The sequence below is a fragment of the Triticum urartu genome, chromosome 4A (genome assembly GCF_056163025.1).
Source record: "Triticum urartu cultivar PI428250 chromosome 4A, HENAU_Tu73, whole genome shotgun sequence".
In the NCBI taxonomy this organism is placed as follows: Eukaryota; Viridiplantae; Streptophyta; class Magnoliopsida; order Poales; family Poaceae; genus Triticum; species Triticum urartu.
Genome location: NC_141876.1, coordinates 400,788,812 through 400,806,584, shown reverse-complemented (window position 1 = coordinate 400,806,584; position 17,773 = coordinate 400,788,812).

Sequence of the window (17,773 nt, the reverse complement as noted above, 5' to 3'; positions counted from 1 at the left end):
CAGGCAAACTCGGTGGGACCGATCTGCTCTTTCGGTGAGACCGAAAAGTTACAAAAAGGAAACACTGAATTTACATTGCAATCTCGATGGGACCGATTCGCTCTTTCGGTGAGACCGAAAAGTTACGAAAGGGAAACAGAGAGTTTGCAATCCCATCTCGGTGAGACCGAGATCCCTATCGGTAGAACCGATTTGCTAGGGTTTGGCAGTGGCTTATGACAAGTGAAACTCGGTGGCGCCGGATAGAAAGAATTAGTAGGACCGAGTTTGGCTTGTTTAGGGCATATGTGGAAGTGGGAAAGTAATTGAGGGTTTTGGAGCATATCACTAAGCACATGAAGCAAGAGGCTCATTAAGCAACACCTCATCCCTCCTTGATAGTATTGGCTTTTCCTAAAGACTCAATGTGATCTTGGATCACTAAAATATAAAATGAAGAGTCTTGAGCTTTTGAGCTTGAGCCAATCCTTTGTCCTTAGCATTTTGAGGGTTCCACTTTCACATCCATGCCATGCCAATCATTGAGCTTTCCTGAAATAGTCATCTTGGAATAGCGTTAGCTCAATGAGCTATATGTTGTTATGACTTACCAAAACCACCTAGGGATAGTTGCACTTTCACCTGTTCATCCAGCGGTAATGGCATCTACTACCACGGGGTCCTGTTCACCCAACCTCCCACCGGGAACTGTTCACCCACCCCCCAACAATTCCAACAACACTCACTGTTCATCAAGAGGCTATATGCTCGATCAGGTTCAGTTAACAGCCAGATTGATCGATCGCTCGGGTTTAGTAACGCGTAGCCTGCAGTGCAATCACTCGGGTTCGGTAGGCGAACGCCTCGCTCGGGTTCAGTTAGAGCCCAACGCCTCGCACCCACGCATGTATGTGTACGAGAGAAACACGCATCGCTCGGCCCCGACCAACTACCGTAACCGGGAACTCCCCGATATTTTCCTCGCCCTCGCTTCTACCTCAGTTTTTTCTGCCATGGACGACCCAAAGAATGTCATGCAGCTGCGTCTCCAGCCCGCCCAGGACGAAAAGCCCATTTTCTGTCATACAATTAGGAGCCCACCACATCTATGATGATACCAGGTTTTGTCACAATTATCGTCATAGAAGTGTCATAAGCATGACAGGAAAAAAATTCTTTCGGCCCAAAATGTCACGGATGTTTCTTTTTTTGTAGTGTGGGTACAAGCTATTCCAACTAGTAGTGCTGATCACAACACTCTATTAAAATGCTTAAGGACGTTATTTTCCCAAGGTTTGGAGTCCCTAGATATTTAATGACTGACGGTGGTTCACACTTTATTCATGGTGCTTTCCGTAAAATGCTTGCTAAGTATGATGTTAATGATAGAATATCACCACCTTATCATCCTCAGTCTAGTGGTCAAGTTGAACTTAGAAATATAGAAATAAAAATAATTTTACAAAAAACTATCAATTGGTCCCAAAAGAATTGGTCTAAGAAACTAGATGATGCACATTGGGCTTATAGAACAACATATAAAAATCCTATGGGTATGTCTCCTTACAAAATGGTTTATGGAAAAGCTTGTCATTTGCCTCTTGAGTTAGAACATATATAAAGCATATTGGGCAATTAAAGAGTTCAACTATGGTTTCAAACTTGCCGGTGAAAAGAGGTTATTTCATATTATCTCACTAAATGAATGGAGAACCCAAGCTTAAGAAAATACCAAGTTATTTAAAGGAAAAGTTAAAAGAATGCATGATAAGATAATCCAAAAGCGTGAGTTTAAGGTTGGAGAATATGTTCTTTTGTACAACTCCCGCTTCAGATTCTTTGCAGGAAAACTCCTCTCCAAATGGGAAGGACCCTATGTTATCGAGGAGGTTTATCGATCTGGAGCCATAAAAATAAATAATGCCGAGGGTGCTAATCCGAAGGTTGTCAATGGGCAAAGAATAAAACATTATATCTCAGGTATGCCCATTTATGTCGAAAGCAATATTATCCAAACTATGACACCGGAAGAACACATAAAAGAAACCTTCAAGAACACTCCAGAATTGTGAAAAAATAGGAGGTATGTGATACGGTTAGTAAAAGGACTCTGAAAAATCCACAAAAATATTATCTGTCAGTGTTGGAATATATTAAAAATTAGGAAAATAAGAAACAACCAGGAAGGCACCCCTGGTGGGCACAAGACACCAGGGCGCACCTGGCTTGCCAAGCGTGCCTAGGTGGGTTGTGCCCACCTCGGGTACCTTCCGGACTCTTTTTTTCTTCCGTTTTCTTGTTTCCCAAGATAAAAAATCTTTATATACCCCCCAAACCTATTGACCACCGTATCATGGAGAAATCTTCTATTTTCTTTTCCTTGCTGTTTTTGCTAGATCTGAAAATATGTCGTCTCAAGATTCCGAGGAGGATTGTCCAGTTACTTATCGGCCTATGCATAAGAATATCTTCAAGGATACTTATCCCTATATGTGGTATACCAATGAGGAAGATGAAGATGAATCACTCTCTCCTCGCTTCAAGCAAGAAAGCAAAGAAGCATTATGCAAAAGGATAATAAAGTTTGAAATAGAGAATGATGAGTTGAGGATGGATTATTTCACCCTCAGATGCAAGCTGGAGAGGAAGAAGGACATCCCCCACTTCATCACCACCACCTCCTTCTTCATCACCAAAGGAGACTTGAGTATCGGGTATGGGCACTCCCCTTGGATTATGCAAGCTTGAGGGAGGTGCCTCGGTATCATATCACCTCCACTATCTTTTGCCTTTACTTATCTTAGTTCTATCCATAGTTATCTTTTGCTATAGATGAATAAAAGTTTAGTTCGATCCTTTCTTTTGAAGTGTTTGCTTAGTGCTATACTTGTAATCGTGTGAGAGATATATAATAAAGTTTAGTTTTCTTTATTTTATTTTCATGTTCAATAAAAAAGAAAGGAAATAAATGAAAAAGATCGTATGCTAATCTTATGGTAAGTAGTGACATCACATAAAGAAGAGTATAAGTAGAAAATTTTGTTGGAGATTTAAACATAGCATTGGTCAATGATGCAACTCATGAAAGAATTAATAAGGGAAGAGAAGATCACATGCAAATACACTATCCTGGACATCTTTTGTGATTGTGAGCCCCCATCAAAATATTATATGCCAAAAATGTTGATGTTGGACAAGGAAGACAGCATAATGATTTATGTTTGCTCATATTCACATAGAAGTTATATTTTCATAGATCCTTCAACATATGGTTCTTGCCCCCCATCTTTGCTAGCAAAAAATTCCGCACTAAGTAGAAATACTACTTGTGCATCCAAAACCCTTAAACCAAATCTTGTTTTGAGAGTCCACCATACCTATCTATGGATTGAGTAAGATCCTTCAAGTAAGTTGTCATCGGTGCAATAAAGGCAATAAAAATTTCTCTTCTAAAAGTGTTGGATCATTTAGTGTATGAGAAAATTGAGCGTTGTATGAACTTGTGATGACAAAGAATAAAAGTGACATACTGCATAATAAATCTTGCTATCATAAGGGGCAATATAACGTGACGTTCTTTTGCACTAAGAGATTGAACATGCAAAAAAAGCGCATGGCAACCTCTGCTTCCCTCTGCGAAGGGCCTATCTTTTACTTTTATGTATTACTTTTATGCAAGAGTCAAAGTTTTCTCTCTATTCATTTTTATTTTCTCTTTTGGTGTGCATCATGTGGTGAGGAAAGATCTAGGCACATATATCCAGTTGGATATGGGTAACATGAGTTATTATTGTTGCACCCTTGAGGCGAGTATGTTGGGTGGCGAAATCTATAAGCCCCTATCTTTCTATGTGTCCGGTTGAAACTTTTTGCTCATGTGTATCCGGAGAGTGTTAGCTATCATAGAAGACTATATGATGGTTGAGTATGTGGACTTGCCAAAAAGGCTCCGACACGTGACCCTTCTTGAAAAGATGATGAATTGTAGTTGCGAAGTTGATTGAGATCGTAGTTTATTGGTTTCCAATAGAGTTTATGCTTTATACTTCGATGTTGTGATGAATTGTTACTTATTCATGAGAAGTTTATGATAAAAGTTATGTGATAAAAGTTCTATTTTAAAGTTTGTTGTTGTTATAATAATATACATGATGCTTCTATGTAACGCCGCGAGACCAATGCGCCAGGTGTCTCCCAGTTATTCGCCGTCGTTGCCATGTCATTTTCTTGCATGTTGCATCTTGCCATGTCATCATCCGCATTGCATCTGCATGTTTTCAAAACTTGCATCCGTCCGGGTCTCCCTGTTCTTTCCGTTGTCCGTTCTGAGCCCAAACACACTTGCACGCGCCCGCGACATGTCCAAAATAGTATTTTATAAGTGGCTGGAAAATGTTCTCGGAATGGGTCGAAAGTTGGCATGCGGTGTTGTTATAGTGTAGATAGGCCGCCTGCCAAGTTTTTCATTGCATTCGGAGCTCGGTTGATAGCCCAACGGTTAAACTATAGTGGCAATATAGCCGGTCAAACGTCAGACGTTTTCGGTCTCCGAAAACAGTTGCCGGGCCTCTCCTTCTCTTTTCTCTCTTTTCTGAGCCCATCAAACCCCCTTGCCCCCATGGCCTTTTGTCAAACCTCCCCTCCTTGCATAGTGCATCGACTACCCTCGAGTGTGCGTCCGAAAATTGTCCCAAACCCAACCCAGACAGTCGTCATCGTCGGATACGGATCAACCCCGAACAACCTCCTGCATCTTCCGTTTCTTCATTTGACTACTCCGTTGACCCGTAGCCATCCGATCTTGATCAGACGATCCAAAACTCCCTCCTTTCGCTATATATAGACCAAGCTCTACCTATTTTGGTCAAACCCTAGAAATTAGGAGGCTTGTCCCTTCACCCGCTGCTGCACTCTCCACCAAATCCCCTCTCGGGATCCTCCCAGATTCGATCCCCACCAACCCGAGCCCTCCCATGGCTCCCTTCGAATCCTCCCTCTTTCTAACCGAGGAACCAGCACAGCCGCGCTCAAGAGCTCCCGAGGCCGAGCTCCTCCAACCTCACGACCCCGCGGCCCCCGGCGAACCTCACCGCCGACAACCACCAACAGCAGCTCCTCGCGTGCCCTTGCTCCTCCCCAAGCATGCTCCAGCGGCCAATCCTACACCGCCTCGCGCTCGAGCACCCAAGCCCCTCGATCCAGCCGTCCAGGAGGACGCCACCGTGGACACTAGGCACCATCTCCCCGACGCCTCCTCCTCCCCATGTCGTTTCCCTCTAGATCCCTCTCTTTTTCACCCAGTTTTCCTCTCTCTCTCTTACTCTGGTTCACAGGGGCGTCGCCATGGCCGTCGCATCGACGTTGTCACCACCGAAGCTCCACCGGTGACCAGAGTCACCACGTCCCGCACCCACAGCCTCGTGCACCCGAGGCCTCGCCTCTTCCCGAGCCTCTGCCGCGACCACTCCAGTGCCAAGACCCGTCGCCGCCCCGCTGCGCCAGGAACTCGATGCCAGCGCCACTGTGCTTCTGCCGTCCGCGTTCGCAAGTGCAGCGCCCAGCCGCGCCGACCTCCCGCAGCTCGTCCCAACGCTGGACCTGGAGCCTGCGACTCCCGCCGGACCTCGCCTCGCCGGAGAACGCCGCCCTCGACCGGTTCCCCGTCGCCTGGCACCGCCAAGTTCCCCTGCCTTGCCTGCAAGCCCCTAGCACTGCATCCTCTGCTTCCTTCGAGAGAGCGAACGACCGCGTTGACCTTTCCCTGATCGAACTGAGCAGGCCGGCCCAGCGCGCCCCTGTCGACCTCTCCCTCTCCACAGATCTGGGCCTAGCCCATGGTGAGGCCACCCTAACACCCCCTCTTGTTTTTTTACTTGTTGGACCAGCCAGTTTCGGCCCGTGTAATGTTTTTTCGTCTGAACGGATTTAGTATTTTTCCCAAAGAATGCTATTTTGCAGAAAACCCCCCAAACAACATGCATTTAATAACTCATCATCCGTGCATCGGTTTAAAATAAGTTATATATATGACATATGACTAGAATTTCATCAAGTTTCATAATATGCAACTTTCATCCATGTTTAAAATGCTTAAAATGTTGTTTGACTATATTTTGCTCATATGCCATGTTAAAATGATTTATTTCATAACTAAATAACCGTAGCTCCAAACTTAATAAACTTTATATGTTAATGGGGTAGAAAAATGCCTAGTTTAACATGGTGGCATCATCTTGTATGTTTAATAACTCTAAAATTGGGTTTAGCGCAGAACAGTACCAAATTCATCATATGCATATGGGGATTTTCCGAAATTGTTGTTTGTTATTTCCGGCCTCATTTAAATTAGACTAGATAGCTAGTTTACTTATGCTTCACCTCTTGCCATGTTTAACAACATTTAATATTGTCGGGTACCTAAACGAGAGAGAACTAAATAAGTCGTGTGGTGTTTTGTCAATATGCAACTCGTTGCATATTGAGCTACAGTTAACTTGTAGTGTTGCTTGTGCATTTTGCCATGCCATGAATCATTAAACCAGACATGCATCATACTTGGTTGTGCATCATACCATGCTTATGTGATGGTTGTTTACAATGATGTTTGTTTCTTTCCGGGTTGCTGCTCTCGTTAGCTTCGGTTTCGTTCCGGAGTTGTGAGGATCCATTCGGCTACGTCCGTTTGTCTTCTTCATGGACTCATTCTTCTTCCTTGCGGGATCTCAGGCAAGATGACCATACCCTCAAAATCACTTCTATCTTTGCTTGCTAGTTATTCGCTCTTTTGCTATGCCACGATACCTACCACTTGCTATATCATGCCTCCCATGTTGCCATGTCAAGCCTCTAACCCACCTTTCCTAGCAAACCGTTGTTTGGCTATGTTACCGCTTTTGCTCAGCCCCTCTTATAGCGTTGTTAGTTGCAGGTGAAGATGAAGTTTGTTCCATGTTGGAACATGGATATGTTGGGATATCACAATATCCCTTATTTAATTAATGCATCTATATACTTGGTAAAGGGTGGAAGGCTCGGCCTTATGCCTGGTGTTTTGTTCCACTCTTGCCTCCCTAGTTTTCGTCATACCGGTGTTATGTTCCTTGATTTTGCGTTCCTTACACGGTTGGGTGTTATGGGAACCCCTTGACAGTTCGCTTTGAATAAAACTCCTCCAGCAAGGCCCAACCTTGGTTTTACATTTGCCTAACAACCTATCACCTTCCCTTGGGTTCTGCAGACTCAAGGGTCATCTTTATTTTAAACCCCCGGGCCAGTGCTTGTCTAAGTGTTGGTCCGAACCAGAGCCACTTGCGGCGCCACCTCGGGGAAACTTGAGGGCTGGTTTTAGCTGTACATAGTGTTCATCCGTTGTTGCCATGAGAACGAGATATGTGCAGCTCCTATCAGGATGTCGGCGCATCGGGCAGTCTTGCTGGTCTTGTTTTACCATTGTCAAAATGTCTTGTAGTCGGGATTCTGAGTCTGATCGGGTCTTCCTGGGAGAAGGAATATCCTTCGTTGGCCGTGAGAGCTTGTGATGGGCTAAGTTGGAACACCCCTGCAGGGTTTGAAATTTCGAAAGCCGTGCCTGCAGTTATGGGCAGATGGGAATTTGTTAATATCCGGTTGTAGAGAACTTGACACTTAACTTAATTAAAATGCATCAACCGTGTGTGTAGCCTTGATGGTCTCTTCTTGGCGGACTCCGGGAAGTGAACACGGTTCTTGTGTTATGCTTGAACGTAAGTAGTGTCAGGATCACTTCTTGATCACTTCTAGTTCACGACCGTGCTTTGCTTCTCTTCTCGCTCTCATTTGCGTAAGTTAGCCACCATATATGCTAGTACTTGCTGCAGCTCCGCCTCACTACCTTTTCCTACCCATAAGCTTAAATAGTCTTGATCACGAGGGTGTGAGATTGCTGAGTCCCCGTGGCTCATAGATATTTCCAAAATAGTTGCAGGTGCCGATGATACCGTGTAGGTGATGCAACCGAGCTCAAGGAGGAGCTTGATGAAGATCGTGTTCGTTGTGTTGTTTCGTTTCTAGTTGATCAGTAGTGGAGCCCGGTCGGGGCGATAGGGGATCTAGCATTAGGGGTGGTCTTCTTTTATTTTGGTTCCGTAGTCGGACCTTGATTGTATTCTGGATGATGTAATGCTATATTTATGTATTGTGTGAAGTGGCGATTGTAAGCCAACTCTTTATCCCTTTCATATTCAGTACATGGGATGTGTAAAGATTACCCCTCTTGCGACATGCCTACTATGCGGTTATGCCTCTAAGTCGTGCTCCAACACGTGGGAGATATAGCCGCATCATGGGTATTACAAGTTGGTAATCAGAGCCATCCCCGACTTAGGAGCCCCCTGCTTGATTGAATCACTGATGTTGTTGAGTCTAGAACAAAATGTTTTGAGTCTTAGGATTATATATATTGAAGAGTAGGATTCTTTTTACTCCTCAGTCCCTTCGTCGCTCTGGTGAGGCCTCCTGATGTAGAGTTTTGTCTCTTATCTTCTCAAATTTCACAAAAAAATTTAGGATCACGCGGGTATCATGGAATCATTCCGATGGTTTTGTGACAAGAACATTGTTCTTGGTGCCTCCTGACATTTAGGGGTTGTGGCAGTGTCCCGGGGAGTTGAGCTTCGAGGTGTTGTTGTCACAATTTTATCGTTGCAGTTCTAGAATACCTGAGTTCGCCGACATTGAAAATCTCTTTTATGCAGTTGTTGGTGAGATAACCTCGACGGCACTGTCGGTGTCAAAACCGGCGGATCTTGGGTAGGGGGTCCCGAACTGTGCGTCTAGGCCGGATGGTAACATGAGGCAGGGGATACAATGTTTTACCCAGGTTCGAGCCCTCTTGATGGAGGTAAAACCCTACGTCCTGCTTGATTAATATTGATGATATGGGCAGTACAAGAGTAGATCTACCACAAGATCGGAGAGGCTAAACCCTAGAAGCTAGCCTATGGTATGATTGTATGTTGTGGTTGTTGTCCCATATGGACTAAAACCCTTCGGTTTATATAGACACCGGAGAGGGTTAGGGTTACACAAGGTCGGTTACAAAGGAGGAGATATACATATCCGTATTGCCTAGCTTGCCTTCCACGCCAAGTAGAGTCCCACCCGGACACGAGACGAAGTCTTCAATCTTCTATCTTCATAGTCTAACAGTCCGGCCAATGGAGATAGTCCGGCGATCCGGAGACCCCCTAATCCAGGACTCCCTCAGTAGCCCCTGAACCAGGCTTCAATGACGATGAGTCCGGCGCGCAGTATTGTCTTCGGCATTGCGTTCCTTCTCCGAATACATCACAAAAGAATTTGAATACGAGGATAGTGTCCGACCCTGCAAAATAAGTTCCACATACCACCATAGAGAGAATAATATTTTCAAAAATCTAATTTGCTGACTTGTTTTGACAGTATGGCGTTATGTCATGGCCCGGTGATTATTCGAACCGTTTCTTTTAACTAGCCCCGCAAATAACGCGAGGCAGTTTTTCGACACGTCTTGTCAAAGCAGAGATCGTGTCCCCTTATCACGGGATTCTCATCAATACGGGCATGGGTAACCCAACCGCGCCATCGATTATGGCGCTTGGGGCATAGCGATTTTTACCAGGCTAGTGGGGACGCTTAGTTTCGTCCGCCCATATAAAGGGATAAGGATTTACCTTTTCATCCACGCCTCCTTCCTCCTTTGCTCATCTGATTTCGCACACTTGAGCTCTAGCGCCCATGTCCGCACTTCCCACCTCAACCTTCTCCAACCATGTCCAGAGCGGGAGGCAGGTGGATGGTCTCCTCCATCCCGGAGGGAGACATCAAGAAGCTGCGCGGAGCTGGATACTTAGCCGCAAATATCACGCATCGGCTGCCTGCTGTGGGGCAGATCGTCCCTACCTCGGAACCTCACGAGAGGGTAGTCTTCCTCCACCACTTCCTCCGCGTACTGGGGTTTCCCCTCCATCCATTCATCCATGGTCTCATGTTCTACTACGGGCTGGACTTTCATGATCTGGCCCTGAACTTCATCCTCAACATTTCGGCGTTCATCATCGTGTGTGAGGCTTTCCTCCGCATCCGGCCCCACTTTGGCCTCTGGTTAAAGACCTTCAATATCAAGCCGAAGGTGGTACGAGGCCAACAAGCAGAATGCGGCGGAGCCATGGTGGGCAACATGCCCAATGTTATATGGCTTGAAGGCTCCTTCGTGGAGACAATAAAGGGATGGCAATCGGCGTGGGTCTACATCACCGAGCCGCGCGACGCCAAATGGGCGGCAACCCCCGAGTTTCGATCTGTATTCCCTACACAGCTCACTTCCTGGAAAGAGAAGGGCTTGTCGTGGGGTTCATCGGTGGAGCTGGATGGACTCCAGAAATGTATCCGGAGTATGGCAAGCAAGAAGCTCAAGCTTGTCAACATAGTCCAGGTTATGCTCATCCGCCGGATCCTCCCGTGTCAACAACGGGATTTTAACTTGTGGGAGTTCGACCCGGCCCGGCACCAGACTCTGAGCGAGCTCTTTGATACGACGCACAAGGATGTCTGGAAGGTGCTGTTCAAGGGCGCCGAGGTCCCTCCTTCACTCGCCGAGGACCGCGGACTAAGCGCAAAGCTCCTAGCGCATTCGGTGAGTTCAATACGTCCCGTAGGACATTTATTTCCCCTAGCTTAATCATGTGCAGGGTCTAATCTCCATGCCTTTGACAGGACTGGGTGGAGACATCAGGGCAGATTAACTGTCCGGCCCCTTTGCCCGAAGACACTGCGAGCGCTCTCCTGACGGAGATGCTGACTCCAGCTCCTTACAATGTGCCGGAGAAGACCAAGAAGGCCAAGGGAACCCGAAAGAGTTCCCGACGCCAAGTGTTATCAGACTCATCGTCCGATAACTCTGCGTCACACTCCTCCCCCGAAGACGAGGAGGAAGAAGAAGATGCTCCCCCTCCAGGCGGGGGAGACAAGAAAAGGAAGGTCATCCCGACTGGGGGGGCCGAAGGGTCCAAGAAGGGAAGGACTCTCCTTTCGGATAGCTCCACCGCCGCCGATGAAGACGAAGACGAGTGGTTTCCCAAGGCCAAGCCCCTGGGGAGATTGTAAGTATTCGGATACCAGAGTAACTCGTAGCATTCCTTTGTCGCACTGCTTTCCCTAACGCCGAACATGATTATGCAGGCCGCCACGAGCCAGCATCAATGTATCATCGGACGGCTCCCTGGGCTCGTCGGACATGGATAGCGATCCAGTCCCGACCGCCACCTCCCCTCATCCCGCCGATGACGCCGAGGTGCTGTCTCAAGAGGCACCGAACCGAGGGGAGACAGTCCCAGAGGCGCCCCATGGCGACCTTCTGGACTCCGGGAGCCGAGGGGACGGGGCCCCTGAGAGCTCCGAGTTCGGCCCTCAGCAGAACACCGCACCGGAACCTCCAGCGGTTCCAGGCTCGGGCAGGCGGCCTCCTTCTAAGAGGGACAAGAAGCCTGTGCCGGTGACCTCTGCCCATCCAGAGGCGCCGGACAATCTGTTGGAAGTGCTTCTGTAGGATCGAAAGTACGTCTAGAGGGGGGGTGATTAGACTACTTGACCAAATAAAAATCTAGCCTTTTCCCAATTTTAGTTCTTGGCAGATTTTAGCTATCTTAGCACAAGTCAAGCAATCTCCACACAATTCAAGCAAGCATGCAAAAAGAGTATATGAGCAGCGGAAAGTAAAGCATGCAACTTGCAAGAATGTAAAGGGAAGGGTTTGGAGGATTCAAACACAATTGGAGACACGGATGTTTTTGTCGTGGTTCCGATAGGTGGTGCTATCGTACATCCACGTTGATGGAGACTTCAACCCACGGAGGGTAACGGTTGCGCGAGTCCACGGAGGGCTCCACCCACGAAGGGTCCACGAAGAAGCAACCTTGTCTATTTCATCATGGCCGTCGCCCACGAAGGACTTGCCTCACTAGCGGTAGATCTTCATGAAGTAGGCGATCTCCTTGCCCTTACAAACTCCTTGGTTCAACTCCACAATCTTGTCGGAGGCTCCCAAGTGACACCTAGCCAATCTAGGAGACACCACTCTCCAAGAAGTAACAAATGGTGTGTTGATGATGAACTCATTGCTCTTGTGCTTCAAATGATAGTCTCCCCAACACTCAACTCTCTCTCACGGGATTTGGATTTGGCAGAAAGAAGATTTGAGTGGAAAGCAACTTGGGGAAGGCTAGAGATCAAGATTCATATGGTTGGAATGGAATATCTTGACCTCAACACAAGTGTAGGTGGTTCTCTCTCAGAAAATGTGTATTGGAAGTGTAGGTATGTTCTGATGGCTCTCTCCACGAATGAAGAGTGGGTGGAGGGGTATATATAGCCTCCACACAGAATCTAACCGTTACACACAATTTGCCAAACTTGGTGGGACCGAATGGTTAAACTTGGTTGGACCGATTCAGCAAACCTAGTGACCGTTAGGATTTTCGGTGGGACTGAGATGGAACTCGGTAGGACCGATATAGTTAGGGTTAGGGCATAAAGTAATCTCGGTGTGACCGATTACACAAACTCGGTGGGACCGATTTTGGTAATAAGCTAACCAGAGAGTTGGTCAGGTAAACTCGATGGGACCGATTCGCTCATCTCGGTGAGACCGAAATGTTACAAAAGGGAAACAGAGAGTTTACATTGCAATCTCGGTGGGACCGATCGCTCATCTTGGTAAGACCAAAACGTTACGAAGGGAAACAGAGAGATTACAATCCCATCTCGGTGAGACCGAGATCCCTATCGGTGAAACCGAATTGCTATGGTTTGTGGCAGTGGCTATGACATCTGAAACTCGGTGGCGCCGGATAGAAAGAATTGGTGGGGCCGAGTTTGACTTTTGGTTTAGGTCATTTGTGGATGTGGGAAGGTAGTTGAGGGTTTTGGAGCATATCACTAAGCACTTTGAGCAAGCAAGCCATTAAGCAACACCTCATCCCTCCTTGATAGTATTGGCTTTTCCTATAGACTCAATGTGATCTTGGATCACTAAAATATAAAATGTAGAGTCTTGATCTTGAAGCTTGAGCCAAACTTTTTGTCCTTAGAATTTTGAAGGATCCACTTTCCTCATCCATGCCATGCCATTCATTGAGCTTTTCCTGAAATATTAATCTTGGAATAATGTTAGCTCAATGAGCTATATGTTGTTAGGAATTACCAAAACCACCCAGGGATAGTTGCACTTTCAGCTTCGCAGCGCTTCCATCGACGAGGAGCACCGTACTGTTATGAGTGCGGTGGTCCAGAAGGTTCAGTCCGCCAAGAGCGGGTTGACTGAAGCCTGTGCCAGCCTTCTAACAGGCTTTGAGGTAAGTGTTTTAAAATGTAGTAGAAATATTACCGCATAGACAGTAGCCCCTGATGCTTTGTTCGGTGTTCACAAAGAAAAGCCGAACAGAGGATCAAATAATATCGCAGGAGTCTAATATAAGTATGTCAATATGCATATGCAGGCTTCGTTGCTGGCGTCCGCCGCACTGACTACGGAGGTCGCCGTACTGAAGCAGGACCTCGAGGGGTCCAGGAGAGAGCTCGGCCTTGCCAAGAGGCAGCTCGAGGAGAACAAGGGTAAGTAATGCCCTGTCTATAGATATGTATATATAAAAGAAGACGCGATTGCAAAATGACAGGATCATCGTATATTTGCCAGGGGCCACGACCGAGGTGGCGACCCTGAAGCAAGCGCTAACCAAGGCCGAAGATAAAGCGGCCAAGGAGCGCACCGAGTGAGAGAAGCACGAGGCTCGGGTGGGCGAGGTGCAGCAAGAGCTCCAAGCTCTCGTGGCGAAGCACGAGGGGTTGGAGCTTGACTCAAAGACGCGGGAGTCTAAGCTTGCCGCGGCCCTCGAGAGCGCAAAAAGTGCCAATGCCGAAGCCCAAAAGGCCCTCCAGGAGATCGACGCAATGAAGAAGATAGCGGCGGGTAAGGCTTTCTATATGCAAAGCAAGCATGTAAAAGTAAATTACCGATTACTTACCCGAATCCGGAGCTCTCCAGGAGCATTCGCAGATTTGCCCCGCAGCGTGTCCGATGACGCACAATTTTACCAGGCCAAGGATGGAAGCTCAACGGAGAAGCTGTTTTGGTCTCAGTATGCTGAGGCCGAACACCCGGTGCCAATGAGCGACCAGCTGAAGCAGATGGTCGAGCTACATAAGGCGGCCGCTCAGGCCATGAAGGGCTTTATAGTCCGGCTGTGGCCTGGCGATGCCCTTCCGAACAGCTTCTTCGACCTGGTGAGGCGGCTTGTGGATGCCTGCCCGCGGCTGGAGGTCGTCAAGCGATCTGCCTGTATTGAAGGTGCACGTCGGGCTTTCACCCGTGTGAAATTGCAGTGGGTCAAGCTAGACGCTGTGAAGCTGATCAAGGAGGGGCCGCCGGAGGGCAAGGAGCACCGCCACCCCGAGATGTACTACGAGGGTGTTCTGCCGGGTGCCCGTCTTATAGCGGATGAGTGTTCAAAAGATGTAATATTTGAGTGAGACTTGCTCGTTTTATCCTGTATTTATGAAAACTTGTTTCATATGTGCTATGCAACGCTTGTATGGATTTAAAATATTACCTTCTGTTTGGCTGTTTATCCAATCTGAGAGATGGCTAGTCCTCGGCTTCTGCCCCCATGCCACGAGTGCTAGGGTGTTCGGGATAAACCTGAGCACTCTTGTTCCCATGTTTGGGTCCTTCGAGGGAGGTGCTCCGCACAGCGAACAAGGAAACCGGACTAATAATGCTTTATCACTCTCACTTAGCCATAGAATTCTATAATTTTAAATTTCGGCGAAGCCCCTGGTATTCGGAAGGCCGAATTTGGGGCGCGATACACGCCCTTAAGACGGACAGGGCCGGCCCCTCGCTCTAAGCGGCATAAGTCTTTAGGGACTCGAAAACCTCGCCGAACAGCGACCAGTCTCTCGCCTTATCATGACAGTCAGTTTTAGCTTTCTCTACTGAGGTGCTGAACCTAGCAGAACCGGGGCACAATCGCAGTAGTTCTCGTAGCGCTACCTTAGCCGATAGAGCGGAACGTAAGGTACCAAAACATAGGAGCCGGGCAAACCCAACATTTGACCAAAGACATGATTCGGAGCTGATGCATATAATGCTATAAGTTCAGGGTGCCGCACTTGTGAAAGTGTTCGGACTTTCCACACCGTATTGTGGGGTACGTAAGCCCCTAGTGTATTGGCCGTACCAAAGTGTACGGTTGCAAGGCGTCATTAATGAACACACACACACACACATATATATATAACAAGAATGCAATAATAGTCATAATGTCATGCATTGTTTATTCAGAAAATTGCGTTAAGGCAGAGTGATTCAGATAGTGCGATAAGCAAAGAGTAGGACTATGTCCCTTCCAAGGGCAAGCTGAGGAATGATATTAAATCGAATATTTCGCTCATTACTGTAATCCACCTGGGAATTCCGTGGTATGACGTAGTTGTCTGCCTCCTTGGTTGCTGCATCATGTGTTCGGCAATAGTGCTACCGGACAGTGTTTCCAGAGATTAAGGTCCTAAAAAAAGGAGAAAAATAGCCAAACGGGAAGCCCCTAGTGCGGTTTAAGCCGCGTCTTGGGGTGTGCCGCAGTTGTGCCCCCCTCCCCACCTGTGCCCATGGTATTTTTAATGCGTAATTATGTACGTGCGGCACGAGTTTCGCCGTTGGGCTGGGATTGGGGTGGCTGCCGTATTGCTACGCGAGCTCAGATCGTGCCAGGCGGTCTATTTGCCGATTGCTCCGAGCGCGCTTGAAGGTGTCCGGGCTTTGAAGCGCCGAACTGGTTGATTGCCTTGAGAGGCTGCTTTGCACTTCTGCTGTGAGGGCCGCGGTGTGCTCCTCCGTTCGGAGAGAGCGCTCTGTGTTTCCATTGACTATAATAACTCCGCGAGGTCCTGGCATATTGAGCTTGAGGTATGCATAATGCGGTACCGCATTGAATCTAGCAAATGCGGTTCGCCCGAGCAGCGCGTGATAACCACTGCGGAACGGGACTATATCGAAGATTAACTCTTCGCTTCGGAAGTTATCCGGGGATCCGAAGGCCACTTCCAGTGTAATTGAGCCTGTGCAATGGGCCTCCACACCTGGAATGACGCCTTTAAAGGCCGTTTTTGTGGGTTTGATCCTTGAGGGGTCTATACCCATTTTGCGCACTGTTTCCTGATAAAGCAGGTTTAGGCTGCCGCGCCATCCATAAGGACTCGAGTGAGGTGAAATCCGTCAATGATTGGGTCTAGGACCAGTGCGGCAAATCGGCCATGACGGATACTAGTGGGGTGGTCCCTGCGATCGAAGGTGATCGGACAGGAGGACCATGGGTTGAACTTTGGGGCGACTGGCTCCAACGCATATACGTCCCTGAGCGCACGCTTCCGCTCCCTCTTGGGGATGTGGGTTGCGTATATCATGTTCACCGTCCGCACTTGCGGGGGAAACCTCTTCTGTCCTCCGGTGTGCGGCTGCTGGGGCTCCTCCTCGTCATCGCTATGCGGCCCCTTGTCCTTGTTTTCGGCAATTAACTTGCTGGCCTGCTTGAACACCCAACAATCCTTGTTGGTGTGATTGGTGTTGGGTAACGTAGCATAAATTCAAAATTTTCCTACGTGTCACCAAGATCAATCTATGGAGTCATCTAGCAACGAGGGAGGATTGGATCTACATACCCTTGTAGATCGCGCGCGGAAGCGTTCAAGAGAACGGGGTTGATGGAGTCGTACTCGTCGTGATTCAAATCACCGATGATCCTAGCGCCGAACGGACGGCACCTCCGCGTTCAACACACGTACGGAACGGAGATGTCTCCCATGCCTTGATCCAGCAAGGAGGAGGGAGAGGTTGATGGAGATCTAGCAGCACGACGGCGTGGTGGAAGTAGCGGGATTCCAACAGGGCTTCGCTAAGCGCTGCGGGAGGAGGAAGATGTGTCACGGGAGGGAGAGGGAGGCGCCAGGCCTTAGATTGGTTTGCTCCTCCTTTTCCCCACTATATATAGGGCCAAGAGAGAGGGGGAGGCGCATCCCTTGCCCCTTCCTCCAAGGAAGGGTGCGGCCAAGGGTGGGGAGGAGTCCATCCTCCCCAAGGCACCTCGGAGGTGCCTTTCCCTTTTAGGACTCTCCCCTTTTTCCCATCTCTTGGCGCATGGGCCTCTTGGTGGGGAGGAGTCCATCCTCCCCATGTGCCCCCCCGGGGCAGGTGGACCCCCGGGATCCTTCCGGTGGTCCCGGTACAATACCGATGACCCCAAAACTTGTCCCGATGGCCGAAATAGCACTTCCTATATATAATTCTTTACCTCCGGACCACTCCGGAACTCCTCGTGACGTCCGGGATCTCATCCGGGACTCCGAACAACTTTCGGGTTACCGCATACTAATATCTCTATAACCCTAGCGTCACCGAACCTTAAGTGTGTAGACCCTACGGGTTCGGGAGACATGCAGACATGACCAAGACGTTCTCTGGTCAATAACCAACAGCGGGATCTGGATACCCATGTTGGCTCCCACATGTTCCATGATGATCTCATCGGATGAACCACGATGTCAAGGACTTAATCAATCTCGTATACAATTCCCTTTGTCTAGCGGTACAATACTTGCCCGAGATTTGATCGTCGGTATCCCGATACCTTGTTCAACCTCGTTACCGGCAAGTCTCTTTACTCATTCCGTAACACATCATCCCATGATCAACTCCTTGATCACATTGTGCACATTATGATGATGTCCT